General features: G+C 38.5%; 1 protein-coding gene across 1 annotated transcript in view; it reads right to left on the bottom strand.

Annotated features, from left to right (window-relative positions):
* The window catches only part of LOC130584421 (monocarboxylate transporter 2-like), a 75,238-nt gene extending 52,000 nt beyond the window's left edge, over nucleotides 1-23,238 (bottom strand). Inside the window, exon 1 of the mRNA XM_057384389.1 lies at nucleotides 23,037-23,238. The gene's annotated coding sequence lies outside the window, so the exon portion shown is untranslated. The remainder of the gene's footprint in view (nucleotides 1-23,036) is intronic.
* Nucleotides 23,239-24,885: the final 1,647 nt, after the last annotated feature.

Here is a 24,885-nt window from a genome sequence, read left to right on the forward strand (position 1 = left end):
AGAAAGAAAGAAAGAAAGAAAGAAAGAAAGAAAGAAAGAAAGAAAGAAAGAAAGAAAGAAAGAAAGAAAGAAAGAAAGAAAGAAAGAAAGAAAGAGAGGAAAAGGAGAGAGTGACAGCAATCAGAAGCAGACACCCAAAAGACCAAACAAACTCCAATGGTTGTTTCATTATATCATTATTTTAGTACAGTGATGGTCTACTTATGATTAGTCTTTTATCATCTGTAATACCATGTTTGGTTAAAATACTTTTTAAAGATTCCCAATTCCATTAGGTGGGATTTCTTTTCTCTTTTCCATTTTTCCTTTTTTCTCTATTCAATATCTTAAAATACTTGTTTTGTAGGCATGAAGGTGCATTAAACAAAAAATTGCTTGCCCTTCATACTATGCTTAGTCTTCTGCTTTGGAGAGGGCGTAATTTTGTCGTCTGTGAAATAAATCTTTTCAAGTGTTGACTTTTAGTCTTAAAATGAGTGATTGTAATAACGAGGAGAAGGGGGATGGCTTTCCTTCTTGCATCTTAAAGATTTCTGCATTTGATAGCTAACTACACTCCAAAGCAGCTGATTTTTTTTTATCTTGTAGTCCCATCCCTTTGTCCTAATCCAGAAAACACCAAAAAGAAGGGGGTTTTGGTTACTTCTCATGAAGTCTTCTTCATGATATATCTTACATAATTCATCCCAGATACCTCCTCGGTTCTTTTGCCTTTCAACTGCATGTTTCAAGAATCCACCTCACTTCATGCCTGCCATCATTGCCTTTATGCAAAAGAGCAAATCCAAGCTGCTCAAAAGGATTTTCTTTCTTTCACCAGCTGCTATAGTTTTGCTCTTTTATCTCCTTCTCTTGACCTAACGCACTCTCAGCACATACTGTTTGAGTTGCACACCACCATCAGGCTGTCAGCTGAAGTTACAATGACCCTCAAACTGAAGTTACATCAACCTGCCATTTCCAGTTTAGATTAAGAATTTCTCTTGCTGATGCCCAAATTCAGAGGTCTTCAGGCAAAGGCCAGCCAGCAGCAGAGATGTGTGTGAGTCACCTCCTATGTTCCAGAAGCTCTGGTTCTGGGCACAGCCACGCAGGAGCTTCCTTTCCACCACAAACCTCGGTACCCAGGCTGCACCAGCTCCATCTCTGCATTTCCAAGGAAGAGCAAAGCAGACACACAAGACAAACCCACCTTGTCATCTAATGAGTATCCTAATTTTTGCAAAATCCATTTCTATCATACTCTTCTTTCAGAAATACCTGACGTTTACTGTCACCAGGAGAAAGAGCTTCAGCTTTAACAAACCTGAGAGCACTGAGGGAGAGTGGAAAAATTAATTAACACCAGATACAGCTACCACAGGTAGACACCCAGAATAAAGTGAAATACATTAGAAGGCTCTTCACACTCAATCTAAAGATGATGTAATAACATCAGTCACATATTCTTGCTGCTCTATGTCTGTGACACAGTGAAAACACAATGTAAAGAATAGTAGGTGACAACTATGTGATATTTCTCACAATACGAGAATGATGAGCTACTCAAATAAATGATAAGGCAAATTCTTTAATGATGAATGTTTTTAAGGCAAATCTACAAAGAGGGAATTGTATTTCATTATACTTCCCTAAATAAACTTTGAACCTTGTCTGAAACCTAAGGGGGGGAAAAAACAAACAAAAAACCACTACCCATCCCTTAGAAATCCTACTCCTCAAATAATCCTAACAGCCAAGTCAACATCCCTTTCTTGCAAAACAAACATTAAAGGGATGTTTTATTGATACTTTATCCTGCTCCCACAGGCCTAGATTTCAGAAGACACTGTGAATTCCCACATTTGCAGCCACTGTCAGACCATTTCCTGAATTTACTGCAAAATTAATCATTTTGAAAAAGGGAGAGTAACTATTATTTGCAAATGTAGGAAAAACTCCTTAGAGACAGTGATAGGAGCTCTCCTGACAGTGATAGGAGCTCTCCTGACACACGGCAAGGGCATATTTAATGAAATATAAAACAGTTGGTTGACTACCAAACATTGCAAACCAGTGGTTACCAGAAAAGCACTCATTTCTTCCAGCAGCATTCCCCATAACAAATCTCAATAAATGATCTCATTATCAAGTCCTAACCAGGCCTTTTTTCTTCTCTCTAGGAAAAGACTCCTCAATGATTCAATGACACAAGCACGCACTACATATTTTTCTGGGTCAAAGCTGGAAAGCTCAGCACACCCAAGGACAGAATTTTAGACAGGAAAGTGACTGTGAAGCGCACCTACCCCTTGTGATTTTTGTTTGCAGCTCAGCTGCATGATGGCTCAAGAGCATAACTACTGCTGTCAGGCTGAGCTCATGAAAAGGAGGGGGATGCACAGGACAGCTGGCCAGCAACAGATGGGAATATGCTGTTCCATCTCACAGGTTGGTAGACTTCCTGTTGCAGCACATGCTGTCCAGAAGGAATTCGAATTCTAATGCAGCACTGGTCTTCCAAAGGAGGCCTGGCTTTAAGCCACAGTCAAGTCCTAGAATTCAAAGAACTTCTTAAATTGTCTATCAACTCCTTAAACAGTTCAGTCGTTTATAGTTCAGAGCTGTTGGTTGATTCTCTCGCTGTGTTGCGAATTAATTAGTTGGTTCTTTTAATACTTTTTTTGTTTGTTTATTTAAGATAAGGTGAAAGGTTTTATGAGCAGAAGTTGATATACCTGTTGGCAGCTTAAATTTTTTTGTCCTTGATAAAGAAAATTATTTAATTTTCTAATAATATGGTAGATGTAAAAAGGTCATCATCAGTTGCGGTCACCACAGGGATTATTGCTTTCACTATTGCTTTTCACTTTCATTATTGCTTTATGGGAACATTAGCTTTGACCATCAATTGACTTCTAAAATAGTTTAGCTGCATTGAAATTAGACTATTGTTATTGCAATTTACAATTAAATGGATTTATTTTTTATTCATTCTCTTAACTTCATACAGATACCAAGAATTTAAATTCATTCTTATGATATCTCAAATTAAATATTACTTGAAAACAAAAAAGTAAAACTGATTTGAAAACTCAGAGAAACATAAATTAGGATACCAGTTCACACCAGGGGTTAGATTAGAAGACACTAATACAAATTAATGGAAAAGCAGGTTAAAGGGAATTATAAAATAGGATTCAGCTGAGAGATATTACATTTTTGTACTATCATCCATGGCACTGCCCACAAAGATGTTACAATTTCACAAGGTACAAGACAACACCTTGAGCTCATACTTGGAAGATAATCAGAATTTTTATGCAAACAACGCCTTTACAATCCCATACATATACTTGTACTCAATAGGATAATTATTTTCCTTTATGCATTTTTTTGCTTTTCAAAAGGCTTTCAAGTAAAAATTACATTAACAGTGATGTATAAATACAACTCTGTAGTAAATCCTTTTTAAGCACACAAATTACAAAAATGGATACAGTCTAATATTCATTAAATACCATTTCTGTATTATGTATTTCCCTTCTTTTTAAATTTAATCAGTTTACAGAAAGACATATACACTCTGACATTCTGAAATGCCTCCTGACTTCAAAGAAAATCTGCCTAAAAATATTTTACAGCTTCCTCCTCGTTATCAACAACTATTTCAGTATTCAAACTAAGGAGCAATTCTTACATACAATATTTACCCATAGCATTTTAGTACTTGTGCATATTCTTACTAGACCCTACAGCATTATAGCTCACTCTGATGAGCCTCTTAAAGGAGATTTGGATGAAAAACACCTATAACTTTGCATAATATGCTCTACAAAGAAAAGCAACTGGATACTCTGAGTACTCACACAAATAAAATTAATATTCAGTCTAAATGTTTACAAATATAAACCTTAAACAAATGTAGTGAGTTAGAATTGAGTTGTCCATAACACACTGTCCGTATCTTAGTCACTAATTCATCCTCACCACAAACCAGAACATTTATATGATACAGTTCTACTCAGAGAAAGAAGTTGAACTTGCTGAATGAAATATTGCTAGTTTAATGTTTCCTGTTTTTTGTGCAACCTCACAGTCAACCCTTCCCCTTTTTCCTGGTCTCTCTGCTCTTAAATTTGAGACCTACAGAGCACCATCTGCTTATCAACTGCCAAATATTTTCAAATTATTATTAAAATAGTAAGAATTTTTCTAGCCTATTATCTTCTCTAGTTTCTTCATACATCACATATTGTTACAGCTTTACACACGTGCTAAAATATTAATGTCAATGATAAGTCATGTGCCAGAGTTCAAAATCAAATGTAAAAGGACAGATATATGTGTACAATTTCCATAATTCATAGTTGATATATATGGTGCATACAGCTTTTTCAGCAGCAGACATCATATACACTGACATTTTTGTGATTACTGTAATGCATTACTTATGATATACTGTTGCTAAACATATAACATTAATTTCCTGCGTATAATGAAAGAATAGAAATTTAAATGGAAATCTGAAGGTTGAGATAGTGGAGTGGTTTGTCAATTTTAAGGATCTTCAGGACCAAACATCCCATTTGGCTATTTTATCTGAGGCTGATGACCAGTACCATTTGTCATCTCCTAGAAGTTGATTCCATCATTTTAGTATTGTTTTGAATCACCAGATGGCACTTCTCCCTATTCTGAAGACTTACCATCTGAGCATGTAGGAGTTAGATCTGGGACAAACATTTCCAGCTGAACTGAGATGCTGCATAGATGTTGAGATCCTTATCAGTACAGAAATACTTGTCTTGTTTCAATCCCTCTTTTATCTGAAAATATTCTTTCTCAAATTGGTTGCTGTAGACAAGCTGTGTCTACAGAAGTCAAAAAAAAAAAAAAAGTTAAACCCCCACACACACTTTTGTCAACACATGCACTGCCCAGGGACATTTTTTAAAAGCATTCTTTCACATTCTTCACAAGCCTATATTTAAAGCTGCACTTCTAGCTTGAATAAAATAATATTGACAAAACAAAATAAAACTGTGTTGAAAAGCTTATCCATTTCTAAGCAGTGTTGTAATTTTACAGCTTCTATTCTGGTTATATTCTTCAAATAATTTCTCTCTCATTTCCATGCGCAATCCACAGGAAGAAGAAAAAATCAGAAAACTATGCAGACATGGCAAGAGCTCTCAGTGAAGTACAACCATGATTCATTATCATCACATACTAATGGAATATCTCAGTGGAAACACCATAAAGCAATCTTTAAACATCTTGCAGTGATTGTTTTATAATGTCTATTATAAGACACTCTCCTGTTTTTCTGTTATGTGGGTCAAGCACAGGGCTTCCTTTCCTCAAGAAAAGTCATTTGTTCAAGGATGAACCTTTACATAAGGATTTGGGACATCTTCACTATTACCTTGTAGGATATACCACAAGGTATATTTTATTATATTATATATTATATTATCTTATTCTCCATTATTACCTTGTAGGATACCTTTCTGTTATCTCCTGGTTCTGCTAACAGTAAAGGGAATATTTTTAGCATTGGAGATCTTAAATACATCAGTTCTACACAAGAGTGGGACTTCGTGAATATGCTCTGAAGTCTCAGTCACTGGTGAAAAACAAACACTTAATCTCCCAACTACTTTATTTCTAGAAACAATTTATGAATAATATGTCATGTAGATGTATTGAGAATCATATAATAAGCAAACACAAATGGAAAAATATAAAGAAAGGTCCAAAATATCTACTGGAAATGTCTGAGGACTCCATTGAGAAGTTTTGTTGTTTCTTTTCTTTGAAGTTTGACCTACTTAAGTCCACAGCCTTACAATGATAAGCCCCTACAGTGTTTCTGACATCAGAAGAGTTGTAGAAGATGATAGCCAGAACTCTGGCCTCTAACAGCCAACTCTAGTGGAATCAAAGACAGCTTTAAACTCAGTTTTGAGCTCAGTAAACAAAGATTTAGACCTTTAAGCTTTGATAACAGGGATGACAAAAACAACACCAAAAATCACCAGGTTATCTTCATGAAATAAACTCAGCAAACTTTTCTCCGGAATTATGTATAATCAGCCATTTTTAAACTGCTAGTGGACTATTTGCAAAACTATTTAGGTTGGCAGAAGACTTTAGAGGTGTTTTTATAATGAAAAATAACCCAAATTGGAAATTACTTTTTAGTTGATTATAAGGAATACAGTGATTTTTAAGTGACTGTATCTGAAATGAGGTATAAGACACTGAATTCTGACATTGCAAAAGACTGAAACATACCAGTGCCAGTAAAAGAACACCCCCATTTGTTTGCTTAAAGTAATCCCTCATCATTTATTATAAAAATCTCTGGTGTTGCAGAACGATCTGTGTAAATGCTCAGCAAGGATGAATAACCTTCATTTCATCACTTGGTTTCATGCAAGAGGATGACAGTATTGCTTCCCTCCCAAATCCTTATAAAAATTTGATGTTTATCAAGAAGACTTGTCTTGTAAGTAAAATTGATGTTGCATTCATAAATTACATGCTACTTCAGAACACAGGGCTTTAATTCTTCCTATCTGACCTGAGCTACACTGATGCTTCTCTTTCTCTTAAGCTTCTCTTTAGAAGACTTCTTTGAAGTCTTTGTTTTTTTCAGAAATACTGGCAACCTGTATGAATAAAACATGTCCATCACATCCATAGAGTTTGACAAGACCGGGAATTGTCACCTTCATTTGTTAATCCTTCCCAAAACTTTTTAGTACTACATAGACTATAAGAATATTTCTTCTTTAAAGTGCTTCACACTCTTTTGTCAATACATGTTAGATAATCATTAAAAAGCCAACAGCAAATATTGTGCAACATGTGCCGGTGCACTGACTTGTCTTGCATTTAATTAGTCAATTAGTTTTGCATGGATTACCACAGTAATCTGAAACTACCTATTGCTACTAAATAAAGCTGAAAGTAATAGAAAAACAGCACATTACCTGCCTGAGAGCTGCTGTCCAAGACAATAATCGGAACTTGAGAGACACAGAGCCTTTGTTCAGTTTGAACATTTAAAGACTCTTTGGAGATCTGATTGGCCAATTATCACACATGATGTTTGGACAGTTTATTTTGTGTGACCAATTGCCAAACCAACAAGCATCTCAAATTACTGAGGTGCAAGAGGTTATGGTGAAGCTCAGCATTCAGAACAAAATCCCACAGAAGGAGATCCTTGGTTTATGAACATTATATCAACTGTTTACAGCTTCTTTTTCTGATATGCAGCATTTTTCCTTATAATCCTCTGTTCACTTAAAATTTATTTAGGTGCTATAGCCTTTAAAATGAGCGTTAATGTCTGGGGACACCTGAACATTGTTTGTGTCTAATGCTTTAATAGTTCAGCATGTATGGTGAAGCTGGTCAGGAAACTGCCTTTTATAACATACATTAAGTTAAGATGCACATTAATATAATTTAGTTCAATGAAAAAAAAGTATAATAAAAATGCTCTGAAAATCATCAGTAAAAGCTCAAAAGGAAAATTAGAGGCACTTAATGCAATTAACATATTGCAAAAGGCAGATTTTTTTTTCTCATTTGGACAAAATTGTCCAGCAATTAACAATAAATGTGCAATTAACTTAGATGTTTTTAGACTACTCAGTTAATGGTTAAAGTATAAAATACTGCAGTAGGCTTTATGGAGTAATTAGAAACTTTGAATTAATAAGCAATGCCATGGCAACATTTAAAAAGCTGTGTTTTGTTGGAGATAAAGCAGAATTTGCCACAGAGCTCCAAAAATTATTTTCCATTATTTCTTAAATTTTACAAAAACTCACAATATTTGTATAAGAAAAAAAATGGAATCATCTACTAAACTGATATATAAACTGATAGAATAAATACATGCTTAGAAGGTTTGTTATACCTAAGACCAGATCATACCTTCACTCAAAAATTCTGAGCAAAATGCTTTCAAAGTTCCCATCAAAAGCCCTTTCTTTTTAATTGCAAATAAAAAAAAAATTCTTTTTCATTGCAAATAGTTAACTATTTTGCTGGAGAAACAAGTAATGTGTGTATATCCTCACAACTGTTACTTTTTATCAGTCTCACACACCACACTTGCCTTGACCCAAAAAAAAAAAAAAAAAAAAAAAAAAACCAAAAAAAACCCAAAAAAACTGGAAAGGGTGAAATTGCCTGCCAAAAGAGAAAAACATTGCAATGACTCAGGCTGGAAAAAAAAAAATTAAACTTTCTCTTGTCCTAGATATTCATATTCACTAAGCAACTGATATCAAACCCTCAAAGCTCTTAGAAGTGCTTTGTTTGAGAATTTTAGGCAGTCTCTGGGACAGATTTTATGGGCAAACTGCTGTTACTTTCACTGCCCACCACTTTGAATGTTCACAGGCAAGAAAGCAGCTCTCAGAATAATTTTTTTAATTTTTCAGAAAATAATGATGCTAATGATGATCTACATTTTTAAGACCTGTGGCAATCTCACATGAAAAGTGAGAAAAGGTCTCGAATTATTGAAAGCTCACCCAATAGGAGATGTGTTTAAAGACCAGCCTAATCATGAGAAAGTAATATAATTTAATTGATCTCCATCTTGTCTAAAACTTTAATTTGAATCTGAAACAGGTCTTTTGGGAAGGATGAAATATACTGGAGACAATGCACGGCAGGGAGAGGTGATACTCTAATGCAAATTGTGAGGAGGATACTTGCAAGGGGTGCTCATCTCAGCACTGAGGACAACAGCAGGAAGGGAACGTGTCTGCTCACACAACCACACAAGAGAACAACAAAGGAAATAAATATGGGTTGCTGAACCCTGACAAAGACCCTGCAGTGACAACAATACCACGTTTCCTATTATTGGAGAGAAGTAGGAAGGGAGGCACTGTTACTGCTGGACACCTTCTGTTACATTTTGACAATTTGTGTTTAGTCCCGGGTACAGCTTCTCACTTGTGTCAGCAAAGCCGCTCTCCCCCACTGGGCCCTTCGGTGGCAGCCCCTTCCTTCCACAGGATCCCCATCCCGCCCCACGCAGAGCCAGAGAAAATCACCTCTGACCCCAAGATTTCTGCATCTGTGAGAAATAGCCACAGAAAGATGSATTAACAGCAGGTACCACTGCAATGTCCCTAGGGATGCTGAGAGCATAGCCCTCATGAGCAAGCACAGCACAGCACCAACTTGGCATCACGATGGGGGAGCACAGCTGCCTTTTGTCCATCCACTTCAGAAAGCAATGAGCACTAAAATCTCTCCCTGTCCCGTGGATGAGCTTCTAAATTCAGAAGACTGAGCATGAGCTAGAAGGTCAGAACTAACACTAAAGTGTACCTCTAAATGACAGAGTGAATTGGCATGGGCATGCCAGTGGCAGGCCGCTGGTCTGCAGTGCACTGTCAGCTTGAACCTGATAAAAACAAAAGTTAATACAATCTTGGATTATTGTCTACAAAAACACATCAATACCAAGAGGACTACTACTCAACTCACCGTATCAGACTGTAGCTAGCAGTGCGTTTTGTAAATAGTAATGGCAGTGGAGTTCTACACATTATACAAATCCAGCTATTCCAGAGGAGGAACAGTTCCTAGAACTGGCTCATTTATTGTACCTTGCTGCCCCCTTACACATAGGCACATATTAAATGTAACTATTCCTCTCTGGAAGAGAGACAGACACCAGAAGGAGACTTAGAATTTCTTCCAGGATCATAAAATTAAACTGTTAAAATAATAATTAAAAAAAAGTATCAGAACCATTTCATCTGGATGCTGATCTGAACTTCAGCTCAGGTTTTCTACACACTAACATCTGTTTCACTAAGTCTTTGTATTAATACACACTTGAAAAAGAAATAATCTTTGCTGCATGGAGTCGAGTGATACTATTCATATTGCAGCACAATTTTTCCTTCTGTCTCAATCCAATGAAATGATACATGGCCTACAAGTGCATATATCTCTCTGTAATTTAAAATACACACGGAAAAGTTGTTCAATTGTAGATGCATCTGCTACTGAACAATATGTTTGGATGAACCCAGTCCTACAGAGTCATAATACAGTTCCTTGGTATTACACTGGACTGAAAATAATGACCCAGACCCTTCTTCCAGTTAAATGCGTTTAAATCTGAAGTGTTTTGGGAAAGGTAAGACAAGGATTATCCTGTTGGTTTATTTAGCTCTTACAAAATAAGAAAGTGAAAAATGTATGTTCTTGATTCTAAAAATGTTCTTTCCATCTTCTTTGAAACAGATCCGCAGCTTAACAGCATAATGTTGAAATCTGAAATTTTGCAATGTTTCCTGTACTGTTGAGATAAATATGTCCAGTTGAGCTGAGTACTGAGTCTCTCAAAAGCATGTGCTGCAATACCCATATTTTGTCTCTGTGTTTGTAAAATGTGCAACTCAGGGCTGTTGCAACACAAACATTTTTGTGGTTATCACGGCTTCATAGAAGAAAATTTATGGAAGGTGCAGACAAACTATCCTGTGTTTACATACCACAGACAACTATCTATTTTTTTTTTGAAAGTAAGTCTTAAACTCATATGCAGAAAAGCATAAGAAAGAAAATCACTGCAATGTTAAACAAAAAACTGACAAATTTAAAATGTGCAATTTAACCTGACAATTTACTCAACTAAGTCACTGCATAAACCAAAACCACTCAACTGAAACTTGAAACAATGCTCCATGCCTTACAGAACAACCTGGAGGACAGCTCACCTGATGTAAAAGCTGGACACTTGCCCAGAGCTGCAGAATTAGAAAGGTAGCATTTTTAGAGCCAATTTGTGATGTACTGATAAAAATTGCTAACAAGGCATTGATTCTTATAATGCATAAATACCTTTTCTCATATTTTTATGGAATTCTGTGTATTTCATAATACACAATTGTGTATTATGTCACAATTGTGACATTCTACAATACTATAAAAGTACCCGGTATTAAATACAATTCATTCCAAATCTGGAATAGAGGCGGTAGAATACATTTTATTCATGCAACAAAATAACTACAACTGACTCTGATGATCTAGATACTGAATATGCAGCAGGGACTGTTCAAAACTTTACAAAAAACCCCAATAACTGTTTGCCCAAGATGCTGCCAAGTCTTTTTGAATAAGCTCAAGGATTCCATAGCATATCCATTTGCAGGGGGGGGGGGGGGAGGGAGGGAAAGGCAATGTTAGTTTAATAACTACTCTGTGAATTATTTGAAAAGTATTATCATACAAGCCAAAGTATTGTTGGCTTATATGCGTAGATAAGTGCAGATATACAGAAGCTTGAATAATAATATTTGCCATGGGGAGTGACAGTACACAGGTTTGAGTGTCAGGTATGAAGGAAATACAAATCTGAAAGGAGTGTTGCATGTCACACCGCCCAACATCCCAGCCTTTGGGCTGCTTCTTGCCTGTTTCTGTGTAAGCATTCTTTCCCTTGGGTACACTCAAGGGATATTAAAGAGTGAATGGAGAAAATCATCAGGAACCATGAATGGAAAACAGAATGGCAAGACCCGCTGTACTTGGGCAATGTTAAATACAGATTTTCTCATTTCCAAATGGCAGTAACTCTCACCTCTTGTACACCACCCTTTGAAATGAGTCAGACACACTGATGGTTAAAAACCACCTGTGCACAAATCACCAACACAGAGGTTAAAGAGAAATATCAGTAGTTTCCTTCTGGCCAAGGAGAATGCTCACTGCAATGGTACAGTAATGAAAGCACACTACTCCCCCCCCAGTCCCTCAGTGTCTCAGTGTGTCAACCCTCTCCAGTGGCAGACATTGCTTCAGTCTGCTCCACAGATCACCCATTGCCCTTCCTCTTCTCTTACTCCCTAATCACCCAACTTCAGCAGGCTGTCTCACCCCTCCTTGCTCTAACAGGTCTAGTAACTCAAAAACACGCCAACATACAAAGTCCAAGGTAAGGAAAAACTACTCCACAAATCGCTTACAGCTTCTTCATCACAAAACTGGTATTTTAAGTTTTCCCTGGTTCCTTGATTTTCTTTCAGTTGTCCTCACTATCTTGTATTTAAATGCATCTAAATGAACACATAGATAATCATACACTAAATTAATGTAATACTTAAAAGTAACTTTTAAGGCTACAATATCAGGGCAGAGTTTAGCTCTGATTACTTGAATATCACTTTCTGCCTAAAATAAAGAACTATAAATATGGCCATGAACTTTCTTACTGTTTTAAAACACTTTAGTAGTTCATGAGGACGAAATATGTTCAAGTCATTAACATACAATGGTATTTTTTTCTCTTTTGTTCAGATCACTTTAGAGGTTTATACCAAATCCATTTCTTTGTCTTTCATAAATTATTTGTGGGCAAGTGTATTTTTAGGGTAGAAAATATTTTTCTAGTCAGATCAGAGAATGTGTGTGAGTCTAATTTAGTGGAACTGAGTGTGTACATAAAACTGAGTACTGAAGGGTGTTTTTCAAAGCAGGGAGAGAATACTATGAGGACATTGCAAAATACAAGTGAAAATGAGCTTGAATGCAATGGTACTATTGCCTTGACTAGCATCTGAATTTTTATTGGTATATATCTTGTGAAACCCTGTAACTCTAACTTTTAACTTAGCAATCTTTGTCATTGCACAATTATGATGTCAAGCAAAAAATACTTGTTTCTCACCTATAAGAGAATACAAGATGTTCCCCAGCTTGAAAGTGTATGATTTATGTACAGATATATAAGTTGCTAAATATGTGTTATATTTGTTGCAGGTACAGTCAGCTTTTCACCTGGATTTGGACCATGATTAAGAGAAGCACGTAAAACAAGTAAGCTGCAAGTCTAGGTGTATGCTATAGTGGGAAAATGACAGTTGTACTTGGGTATGTGTTACTTAAACAGAAAAGCATAAGGACAAAAATATTCAGCAACTGATGAAGTAACTTTGTTTAAAGACAAGAAGATACAACCCAGAGTGATTAAAGGGTGCAGTATAATGTATTTCTACTTTGCCCTGAAGAGCAGCTATGCTGGCAGAGTTTTTCACCTTTGAGGGATCATGTATTGACTGTAGCACCTACAAGGCTAAAGCAGGTTTCTTTTTACAGGTAAAAATATACACAAATCCTGCCAAGTGAGGGTCCTCAGGAGACAGACACATTTTATACAACTCCCAGCAGGCCTGAATATCACAACAATAGCACCTTTCCCTTACAGCTCACTTTTCTTTTTTTTTGCTCTCTGGACTCATCAGTTTCTTCCAAGCCACCCTGAGCATGTCTATTTGAAACAAATATAAGATTTCTAGCTGCCAGAGGTGAAAGATGCAGATCAATGTACAGTTTCATTGTATCTCTACAGCAGCAGATTATTTTACAGATTATAACCTTAGCAGAAACACAAAACACCTCTCAAAGGCCAGCCCAATGTCCACAGAAGAGCTGCTCCATCTATTCTACTTATGCTGCTGCACTTAGGGACTGAAATTAAAGATGATGATTTGACAGCCTCCACTTTGAGACACAGTGGGCTTTTTAGGGAGCTCATGCTGCTGTGGCTTTCCCCAAAAGCAGGGCAGTGCATTGCTGGACTGCCTGAGGATTAAAGCCCAGTAGCCTGATAGTTTACACTATGTACCCTTCCTTCCTTCTTCCTCTATATTCAAGACGTTGTGTCTCTTCAGTGCTATCAACAGCCTTCCTAGTACTGCTTAAAGAATCCTCACAACACCCTCTGGGTATTATCAGTTCTCTGAAGGAGAAAAAAATTAATTATAAAACACCTTGGATATGCTCTTCACTTATTAGGAGAAGAGTCTCTCATGGTTTCTGTTCACAGCAGAAAGTAGGCAGCCCATTTCTATCCTCAGCAGAGCCCAGATAAACAGTTCTACCAAACGAAGAAACAAACAGGGATTCCCTCTGTCAAGGTCACCGGAGCGGAAGAAAATGTGCCTGGGAGCATGAGTTCAACCAAATATAAAAGGTTCTATGCTCAGTGGGGTTTGGTAAAATAAATCATGCCCAAACTTTTAGGAACGCAAACACAAACCATTCCCTTCTCAATGGGTAACAGAAACAAACACAGCAAGTTAATGAACGCAGCAGGGACAGACCAAACAGTTCAAACTCCCCTTTGGAGCAGTGCGAATAGCCGTGAAGCAAACAACCTTAGCCACTTGGCACAGGAAAACACAACCTGCTCTGCTTTGCTTGGATGMCTAAAAACTTCCTTAATTACAGAACTCCTTCATTCTAAAATGAGGGGCTAAATTTACTATTAAATGCTGACTAAAGAATCATCCATTCAGTTCTGACAGTACGCATGCCAAGTCAAAGAACTGGCACTGAAATGGCTCCTCCAAGCATTTGATTCTGTTGTTTTCATAGCTGGTCCAAATTCTGTACCTTCTCACACTCCTGTACTGCCAGCATTACCCATCAATACTTCTTCTATGCTCCTGGCCAAAGAACGGCTCCAAAGAGGTCAAAAGGACCATGTGGAATATGCATACACATGTATATGTGGTATTTATGGCTGCTCACTACAGGCTATAAATGCAACACCAGAATTTCCCACAACATCAAAACAATATACCTGCACCCTTCCAGCGCTTTTTTCAGTTCCCCACTTCACCTCCTATGCATATTTTTCCTCTTTTCGTATCACCTTGTGTATTTGTAGATATACACACAATTATACTATTAGAAAACAATCTACTCACTTATGTATATTCAGCTGCCATATTGAGAAGTAAATGTTTCCTTGAGACTACACCAGAATGCAAAATTCTCTGCACATGAAACAGCTGTAACTGCTGTTCCAAATACTTACAGAACAGGCTGTTCAACTTGCAGTTAAAACTTCTGTTTTCATCCAGTACATGCTCAATAGTAGAGGGGATTGATTTAAAAGTAAGATTTAAGTTTCAGTTATTAAGAGATAACAACCTACTTACCCAGGATCCAGTAACACAGAAATTAGGAATCCTAATTTAGGTAGCTAATTTAGGTATCACAAGAGTATAGTCCTGGATACAAAAATAGTTGTATTTATATATCTAGGATAAAACTGGTAAAGGGGGGAAAGAAAAAAAACCAATAAGGAAGAAATTTGTGACTACCTTATGAAAGTTAAAACATATCCTGGGTACTAAATAATAACATTCAGTCTAATTAAACTATCAATATAAGTAAAATAATTTCAAATCAAGCTTGGATAGGACAACTACAATAGCTTTGTTAATTTTTCAGGAGAGAGAGAAGAAAAAAAAATCATGGCCTCATAGCTAAAATAAGTCACCATTTCATGTATACAATATTTCAGCAATGCTAAAGTGTACCCAGAAGCAGAGGCTCATTACCCAATTAAGCAACAACATCTTGTTTCATTAACACCTGTCTATGCTATTCCATTAAGAAGAAGAATCTATTTTAATGCTGGAAAGGACAGGCTTTTCTATGCTATTACAATACTATTCATCAATAACAAAAACCTTCCTATGGCCTACAGTCAGAATAATGAAATCATAAAAGCAAAGGCCTATCTTCCCTATATTCCTTTTGCCAGGAAAAAAAAAAAAAAAAAAAAAAAAAATTAGACACGTAAAACCCATTCTGACTGAAAATATGACACGTCATTCCACTTCTGCTAGGTTAAAGATATCTGCCTCCGTGAAATTCCTCAAAACAGTATTTCCTCAGGCTAATGTGTCTCTCTCATCTACTCTGTTTTCACCTTCTCAAAGTGTCATTCTTCCAAGGCTACATTTTTTTTGTACCCTAATATTGACACCTGAAAGGCAGAATTAAAAATCAGAAGAATAAAGAATGTAAACATTTGTAACTCTAATTGTAAAAATAGCATGGCAAAACATCAATGCTGGTTACGATGGAGAAACATCATCTATGCCATATAAAAGCTGTCCTACAAGTGACAACTGCTTCTGACAGTTTCCAGTTTTAGTGTGGCAAACCCAGGATGCCAGAAGGATGAGCAGAGCACAATACTAACCTACTACTTTATCTTGAGGTTTTTTTCTTCTAATAAACGGGGAGGAGGACAAAGATCTTACCAAACTGAAGATGAGAATGGCAGAGAAGATGGACACATTAAAGCATTTGTTTGGAAATAGAGAAATCATTTTGGTAATCATTACGAGAAATAATTTCCGTTTAACCTAATGAGGCAAGTCAAAGAAAGCGATCCAAAAGACTAATTAACGGAGTCTTAAGAAGCTGAGTAATCCCTTATAACTCAGTAGAACTCCACCCTTATAACTCAGAAGAAAGGGAGCTCAAGAATGGACCTGAAATCACAGAAAGAGGGGAAATGCCAATCAAGCAACACTGATACATTAACTGACAGAGAAAACACCACAGTGTTTTAGGTTTCACTTAAAAATGACCTTCCCGTATTTCTCTACCTCATGTGAGCTTGGTCCTTACATTCATTAGCTTTGCTTATAAAAACCTTTCATTATTCCAATAAGAGTTAAAACTGAAACAGACCACAGGCCAAGCATGGCACTCGTTCTAGTTTTGCAATGTATGAATGATGAAATAAACTAAATTGAAACAATGCACCCCTATTTCCAGCATAACTACATTAAAACATCTCTTTGAATAATTACACAAGAAAAACATGAGGAAAAAACCCTACCTATGCCTCTAGCCAACATAATTTTGTCTGCACAAGAACAAGAAAACAGGTTTTCTTTTTTTCTTACTCTTCATAAATATAAACCATACTACATGCTTTGTAAATACAGGCTATTATGGCATATTCTTTTCTACCTATTTTCTTTATAAAACCCAGAGTTCAAAAAAAACAAAAGCCTTTTCCATTCCTTGCAAAAATATGTTGTTGCGGTTTCTAATCATGTGTTACTGAGTCCCCTGATTTGCTTTTTGCAGGATTGGTGAGAAGAAGGAAAGAAGGCTGCCTAATGGAAGATAGAAGTGCAATAAAATTACCAGAGATCTTACAAATTCCTCAGTGCAGAAAGGAATCTTTTAGTTTAATGCTATGTACAAATTATTATAAAGAGGTACATTCTAAAAAGGGGTTGGTAACAGGATAATAGGCTCATTGCCTTCTTCAGCTTCCAGCACTGATTTTCCTCCATAGTTCTATTCTCTCCACCTGTTCCCAGATGCAGCCCCCTTGCTCAGCCTGCTCGAGTCTTTGTCCTAGGCACACTTTCTTCTGTCTTTGAAATTGGTCTTCTGTTCCAGTTTGCAGCATAAATCTCACCAATTTTCATTTCTAACATCAGCAGGAGGCACTGCTGAGAACACAGTGTCCAGCATCCAGATTCAGACATAAATCCAGCCCTGGGCAGAGCAAAAGCAATTAAATTATAGAAAAGACCTGTTCTGGAAACTATATTCAGCAAAGGCAGAATATTCAAGGAATTTAGCACAAGAAATTTCAATTGTTCAGGAATCAGACACCTACATTACCAAGGGGACTTTATTGGCATCATTAAGTTATTCTTTTTTTCTTTATTTTGTGAACCTGCCCTGAGTGCCATATTAAGAATGCAAACTATAGGAGCTCAATTTAGTAATAACAACTCCTATAGCATTTTAATTCAAAAGCACAGGTAACTGTTGAAACATCCCACATTTTTAGGTTTCCAATTTCCATCTTTCAATAAGGTCAGCACAGAACAGCAACTATGACTCTCAGAAGCCAGATTGTTATAGCTGGCAGTTTGAACACAGTCTGGTATCATTTCAAAAATTCCCATCTTCTCTGCCAAATATTTATATTGTTATCCCAGAGATTTGAAAAGAAGACCACAGAGCAACTAATTTCTAATGTTTAAAAAGCTATTCTAATACAAATAATTTCAAAAGCAGATGCTGGAAGTGAGCACATTTGCTTTTTGAAATACCAATCAAATAGGCTGCAGTAGGAAGAAGCTTTTTTTAAAAACATGAAATATGCATTTTGCATATATGCTTTTGCCATTTTTGTCAGCACAGAAATGGGCAGTTCTTTTTGGTTTGTTTCTTCACGTGCTTTCAGTACTTTAAAATAAATACCTGTTCTCAGTATTTCGTGATTTCAGAGCACAAGCACTGAAAAGTACACTTCTGAAGGTGAGGTTGAAACTCACACAAAAGACAAATTAAGATTTCATCTTTTTTTCTCTTCTTTTTTGTACCACAGTCTTCTGCGGGACAAAAAAAAATTCTATCTTTTGGGATGACGTACTGCTGTTTTGTGACCGATTTTACTGATTTCTGTTATTAAAACTGTAGAACATATGGAAGAGGCAACATACTTCATTGCCCTGTCATTACCACCACTGCAGTGACAGCAAATACTTAAGTCCTTTGATGCCAAACACACTTTGAACACCATTACAACTCTCTGTTGCATGTGCTATCCCTAGCTGCCAAACGTGGGAGTGCTGCCAACAGTTTGCTGATCCCGAGGCCACATGACGGAAGGGCACTACACAATGGTCACTCCTGAAGCTGCACAGGAGTCTGCTGGCAGCTGTGGGAAGATGAGCTACTCTGAAGGACCAGAACTTTTAAAATGTATAAGTAATAAAAGCTATTGATATACAGCTGTTTTGAGGTGTCTTCTGTGCAACATACTTTCTGAATGTCTCCACAGTGCCCTGATCATCACCCACACCTGAGTCTTCCACCTGAAAACCTTAAAGAGAGATAAAAGTGAAGTAACTATCAAGCATGCTGTCAAAACAACTGTAAAGTGTTCTTTGGGGGGATAAAAATATTCACACTGAAAGAAAACAAACACTGTTTAAACAATCTTGCATGTTTGGGCAACTCCAGTCTGCAGAGTTTTAAGCTTTGACTGGGTTTTTTTTTGTGGAGTTTGATACTCTCTTTATCTTTCATAGTAACCATATGGAAAGAATGTCGATCTACCTATTCTCAAATATTCCAACTTATGTTTGGGCATCTTGTGGTTTGTTGACAGGTGACTTAAAAGTACAAGTTTCCCACAGTCTAAACTCCTTAGCCAATTTTATATGATTTATGCTATCTCTGCATTTTTGCATTTATGCAAAGCTCTGTTTTCTTGTTGGCTGGAACTGATATACATTCAATAATCATGACACCAAGTTGAGAGAAAATGTATCAGCACTTAATAAAAAATACTGGCTTAGGTTTGTTCTCTGGTGCTTCCAGCTTTTATGAATTAACATTAATTGCATTTCTTAAGATCTTAAGTCTTAAAACAACAAAGGAAAAGAGTATATTGTTTAGTCAATTCTTTTCCATTATTGTCCGCCTACATTTTTGGGAAACTTTTGAAGTGGCCTAGTCATGTTAATATAGTTTCGAAAATACATCTTTGTTTTTATTAGCAAATGCTCCTCATGGAAACCTCTGATGACTTATTATTAAAAGTGTCATGAGACAAAAAAGCACTATGTCCCAAAAATAAAATATTTTCATGGAACTGGAGGCTTGACCTTGAAAAGGTTCAAATGAAGGAACTACCTAAAGATAACATATAAACTAAAACTAAGATCTATAAAAAGAGCTGATGATGATGAATCTGCCCCCTCACCACAATCTCCCCAAAACAAATATTATGAACTAGAAGTCTTAAGATTGCAAAGATAAAAACAGAGAGATAAAAACTGAGACTCTTGCTAGTTTGTGACCCAGTTATATTGCCCTCTGCTCTTCAGTAAGAGTTTAACACTATTTTGATTGCTTGACCATAAGACCAAGAACCATAAAAAATATTGGCTAGATTGTAAAGCCAAACAGAGTTCCACAGTCAGTTTGTCCAACATCCTCTGCTCCTTAAGTCATGGAATATTGTCCCCTTACTTTGTAGCCAAAGTGCTTTTGTTTGAAAACTGCAAACTTTTCCTCAAATATTCCAACATTCACAATAGCTTGCCCAACAGATCACAAATACATGCAAGTCAAGGAATGCAAATCTGGACTGAGATGCATATGGGGACTCAGCCAGTTTCTGGCATTCATTTGACACATAAAACAATGGGTCAATGATATCTTATTTTCCTATCTAACCTCCTCCTTGGTGCTGTGCAAATGTCATGCCATATATATATTACACAACCAGACACAGACACTGGTAACATTCTCTCTCAGTGATTTATAGCTATGACCTAAACATTTTAATAAAACTCAAAAGATAATTGCATTTTTGCAATTATACTAACTTTGTAACATAAAATTCATTTAACAACACACATTATTATCATGGCCCAAGAACCTTCTTCTTAATTCTCACACAAGAAAATTGACAGCTTCAATTCTGGCAAACGGTGTTAAGCAACACAATTAACTGAAAATTATATTCAGACACCATCCTTACTAAAGCAAGCTTCTCAAGAAAAATGCAACTCTTCAAAATCAACATGTGATTCTGTAATGGAAAATAAAATCAGGTGAAGCATATCCTCTTTTCTTGAAATAAAATGGGTCAAATAATAACTATTTTTTTTAAATAAAAGCACCTGTTCTTCGCCAAAGGAGGACAAAATAATTTACTTGAGAAACAAAGGATACCAAAGTGAATTTTTTTCTAAAATTAATAAAAAAGAAAAGCAATGAGTGCCAGAAGAAAAACCTATAAAGAAGTATGGTGTAGTGAACCACATCCAAGAAAGAAACTAAATAAAAACATTTTTAAAACACCAGCTCGTGATTCAAGAAGTGTACTTTTCTCTCCCTTAACTTGCCTGTCCATAAATTTAGGCTGCCCAAAGATCTCCTGCCTCCATGAAACTTGGATTCTAGAACAAGAATTCTGCCATAGCAAGAGCTGAGTGAGCTTAAATACAATATATACTACAGAGAAATGACAGATGGAAGTAAGTTAAAGAGATGGAAGGAAACTTTTAAAGACACTACTACAGATGCATTTATTAATAATGAAAATTTCTGGAAAATAATTCCTTCACTCCTTACTGCAGCTGCAAAGCAACATTATTTAACTACACTCTGGGATTTTTTTTAATATTTCCCTTTGTATTATTTCAAAATCTCCCCATTCACATATAAAATAACTCTTCAGATCAGTGTATCACTATACCATCCAAAGAGTTTTCTTATCTATAGAAGGTCTCCATGAAGACCTTCTATGAAGATCACAGTATTTAGGCTATTCTACATCTCCACCATACAAATGAAATCAGGCTGCCTTCATCAACCGCAATTATTGAAAGCTGCCATAAAATAAAATCCATAACTTCCAGCCACCCCTCCGCCTATTCCAAATGATCAGTTTTCCTTTGAAGACACTTACATTATAAACACTATGCTGCAAACTAAGCTAGCTAGGCCCTTACAGATACATGGAGTTACAGTTCTGTAATTAATTGCATAAATAATAGAAATATCTGGAGTATAATCACTTATAATCTCTAAATTTATTCCATCATGTAGAAGCAGTTCAGCACTCAGGCTCAAGTACCATATTCAATATTGCCATGTTGTACATAAAAGTATATACCACTTTCTTTGAATTTCCAGTTTTCTCATTCTTTTAAATAGAAGTTTACATCCCTCTGTCTCAATGACTAACTTTTCTGTCATGATTCATCTAGACAGAGCTAAGGCACTTGAGTTGTTCATTCAATTGGTGCAGTTAAGTTTATGGCCCCATTCCTGCAATGGAAGCCGCAAGCACCTATTTCATTACTATTTGATCAGTAACTTGAGAGCCCCAGATGGGTGCCACGATGGAAACATGAGCGATTATTATGGAGACCAAGAACGGAAATCTTCATAAGGCATCAGCTTTCTTCAGTTTCTCTCTTTTTCGCAAAACAGCTTCTAACAATTTCAGAAAGACTCCTTTACTGAAAGCTCAGGCTAGCACCAGAAAATCCAGGTACCTGCAAATATTTTTCTGTTTTGTTTTGTTTTCCTGTCCACCTCACCGAAAAAGCAGTGGAGAACTTGTGTCAGTTTCATCACCCTGCAGGACTGAGAGGTAAAGTGCTTTCCCAGGAGTACCAGGGGACACTAGTCTGAAACATAGGCAGGGCAACTTCTCACTCTCTATTAAGATAAACTGCCTTTTAGGGGCTACTTCAACAATGATGAACCCTGGACAATTGCTCCTCACCAGGGAAACTCTTCAGACCATTCTGTTCAAGGACTGTGTGCTAGCAGAGGTCAAGTAAAGAGAATCAAGGAGGACTGTTTTCCTGGCTCTGGTACTAGCTATACCAGGACCTCTGTACACAACCCTTAACTAAAGCCAGCAGAGCTTCGAGATAATATTGCAAGAGTTGCGGGACTCTGAGCAGCCCAGAGCACGCAACCTAGTGCTGCAGCTGGCACGGAGCAATAGCGGCTCCATCCAGATCCACCTTCCCCAAGGTCACCTCGACCACAGAGCTTCTTGCAGGCCCGCGTCTGATGACGGCAAGCGCGGCGGCACGGTTCGTGCTCCGCAGCTGCCCGCCCACATTTCCCGGCGGATCTCCGCGGCTCCGCTCGGGGTGGGCGCTGCCTGGGGCGCGGTGCCGGGCTGGCCGCCCGCGGGGATGCGCGCAGCGGCGCGGGGGCGGGATCGCGCTTCGCTCCCCCCAGAGCTGCGGCCTCAGCCCGGCCCCGCCGCCCGCCTCCCTCCCTGCCCCGCTGTCAGAGCCGGCCGCCCGCGTGGCAGCGGGGCACGGCGGGGCTTGCGGCGGTTCCCTGCGGTCACTGCTTTGGTACCGGGGGACGACAGCTGCGTCCCACACGGCATCTGTCCGTCAGTCCGTCCGTCCATCCGTTCATCCATCCGTCCATCCATCTATCCATCCATCCCTGCGTGGGCGGTGGCTCGTGTGTGTGTGTGTGACTGACAGTGCGGCGCGCACAGCGCGGGGGCAGCCGCTCGCACGCAGCCCGCCGGGGCCACGCCGGCGCGCCCCGGCTGCGGCAGCCACTTCTCCGTCCCCCGGAGCCCTCCCCGGTGGGGACAGCCTCAGCGGCCTCGCTGCTCGTCCTCCTCCTCCTCCCTCCTGGCGGGTAGGTTACATTACCTGGTCTCTAGCTCGGACCGGATCTAATCCCGCGGCCGCCGCCGGCTCCTCTCCCGGCCGCGGGGGTGAGTTGGGGAATTAATTTATTTATTTTCCATGAGGTGTCCTCCGCAGCGGAATAGCGGGAGAGCCCGGGCCGGGCGGCAGGGAGGGAGGCCCGGGTGCTGCTGTCCCGGGGGTGCTGCCGGGGAGCGGCCGAGGCGCTTCAGCACCGGCGCGGGGGGGCGGGGGCTGCGGAGGAGACGCCTCCCGGGCTGCCCAACCCGGCTCCGCGGGGCTGGCGGGGGCGCGGCGCCCGACCGGGGACAAGGGGATGGAGCCAGCGCCAGCACGGGAGGTGGGACGGGACGGGATGGACCGCTCCGTACCGGGCTGGGACGGCCGGGCAGCACCGGGCCCCCGCGGCCCCCGGGGCCGGGCGGGAGCGCTCCCCGCCCGCAGCATCCCCGCCCTCTTGCCCGCCCCGCCGCACCCGGAGCCCCCTCGCTCGGGGGTCAGAAGGGCACCGGCAGCTCCGACGGCCGCGTATAGCGCGCTTCGTCTCACTTCTGGCAGCGCAAAACGTGTCCATCCCCCTCGTCCCACACCGATCTCCTCTTCTTCAAGACTGAGCGCACCAAGTATTTCACATTGAAGGCAGTTTGCGCTCTCTGGTCCATCGAAAGGTTAAAAAACGGCGGATCAGTTTGCTCTTGTTAGGGGAAAAATAAAAAGTAAATTAACAGAGTTCGGTTTATGCTCAACGCAGGACCTTCGTCTTCTGAAACAGGAACTGAAATTTGGCCCGTCAGCAATGAGTTGCTGGCGAAAATCTTGGTCACCTCAGCATTTGCTGCCTTTTGCTCTCATTAAGAAAAAAAAAAAAAAAAAAAAAAAAAAAAAAAAAAAAAAAGTTGTGAGAACTGTTTTGTACATATGATGAACCTATTGATGAAAGTGGCCTCTAAAATATTCAGAAATTCTGTCCTTAAGGCTAAAATCCTGTACGGAAAGAGATAAATATAATCTTATAATATCACAATTAAAGCGTTTACCATCTTTACCTATGCCTATTCTCATATAAAGGTTGCACATCATGGGCAATATTTAAGTACTGTGAGGAGACTTGTGTAATTATAGTTGTTGCATAGTGTTGCAAAATGTACAAAAGGAAATGTTAATATCATATCTTCTAAAGAACTTTATTGCATTCACTTTGTTAGAGCTTTATGAACAGGATCTTTACAGGCATGTTAAGAAGCAAGACTGCCTGTGTATGGACAGAGGAGAACTTGCGCTGTAGTTGGGGGTATTCTAGTTTGCTGAGCTGCTAGTAAAGGAAGGAAAGACTTGAACTTGTGCAGTTTATTTTTGTCTGTTTATTTTCCATTAATAACATTTGAATCCCTTAGCTAGCATCAGCCACAAGGAACAAAGAGTTTTGAAAAATAATCTTGAAAGGAGCATATCACCCCTCACAAAAGCAGCAGCATGAATGACACTACCTAGTACATCGAATCCATCCACAGAGGACTGCTGTCTGAAGTGCAAATTAATATAAATCAGGTTTCTTTTGTTCCTTTTCTTATTAATTGATTTACTTTTATATGAGAAGTGTTAGGAATCTTTCTGTGTTTTAAACTATAATCATTAAAACAGAAGACACAGATCTGTAAAAGTAACTAATGTAACATTTTAGTGTTCCTTCGTTCTTTAGCATGTTACTGTTATTATTTTTGTATCATGCATTTCCAGGGCAAGGTTTCCAGATTCAGGAGAGAATTCTTTGTCACGTGTTTGTAAAGCAGCCAGGATTCTGCAGTCTCTGGGCAGATTCTGGCACTGTACTCATAAGGAACAGTAAGTAGTT

Source organism: Malurus melanocephalus, unplaced genomic scaffold (genome assembly GCF_030028575.1).
Source record: "Malurus melanocephalus ecotype Western Australia unplaced genomic scaffold, MMel_1.1 scaffold_705, whole genome shotgun sequence".
Lineage (NCBI taxonomy): Eukaryota > Metazoa > Chordata > Aves > Passeriformes > Maluridae > Malurus > Malurus melanocephalus.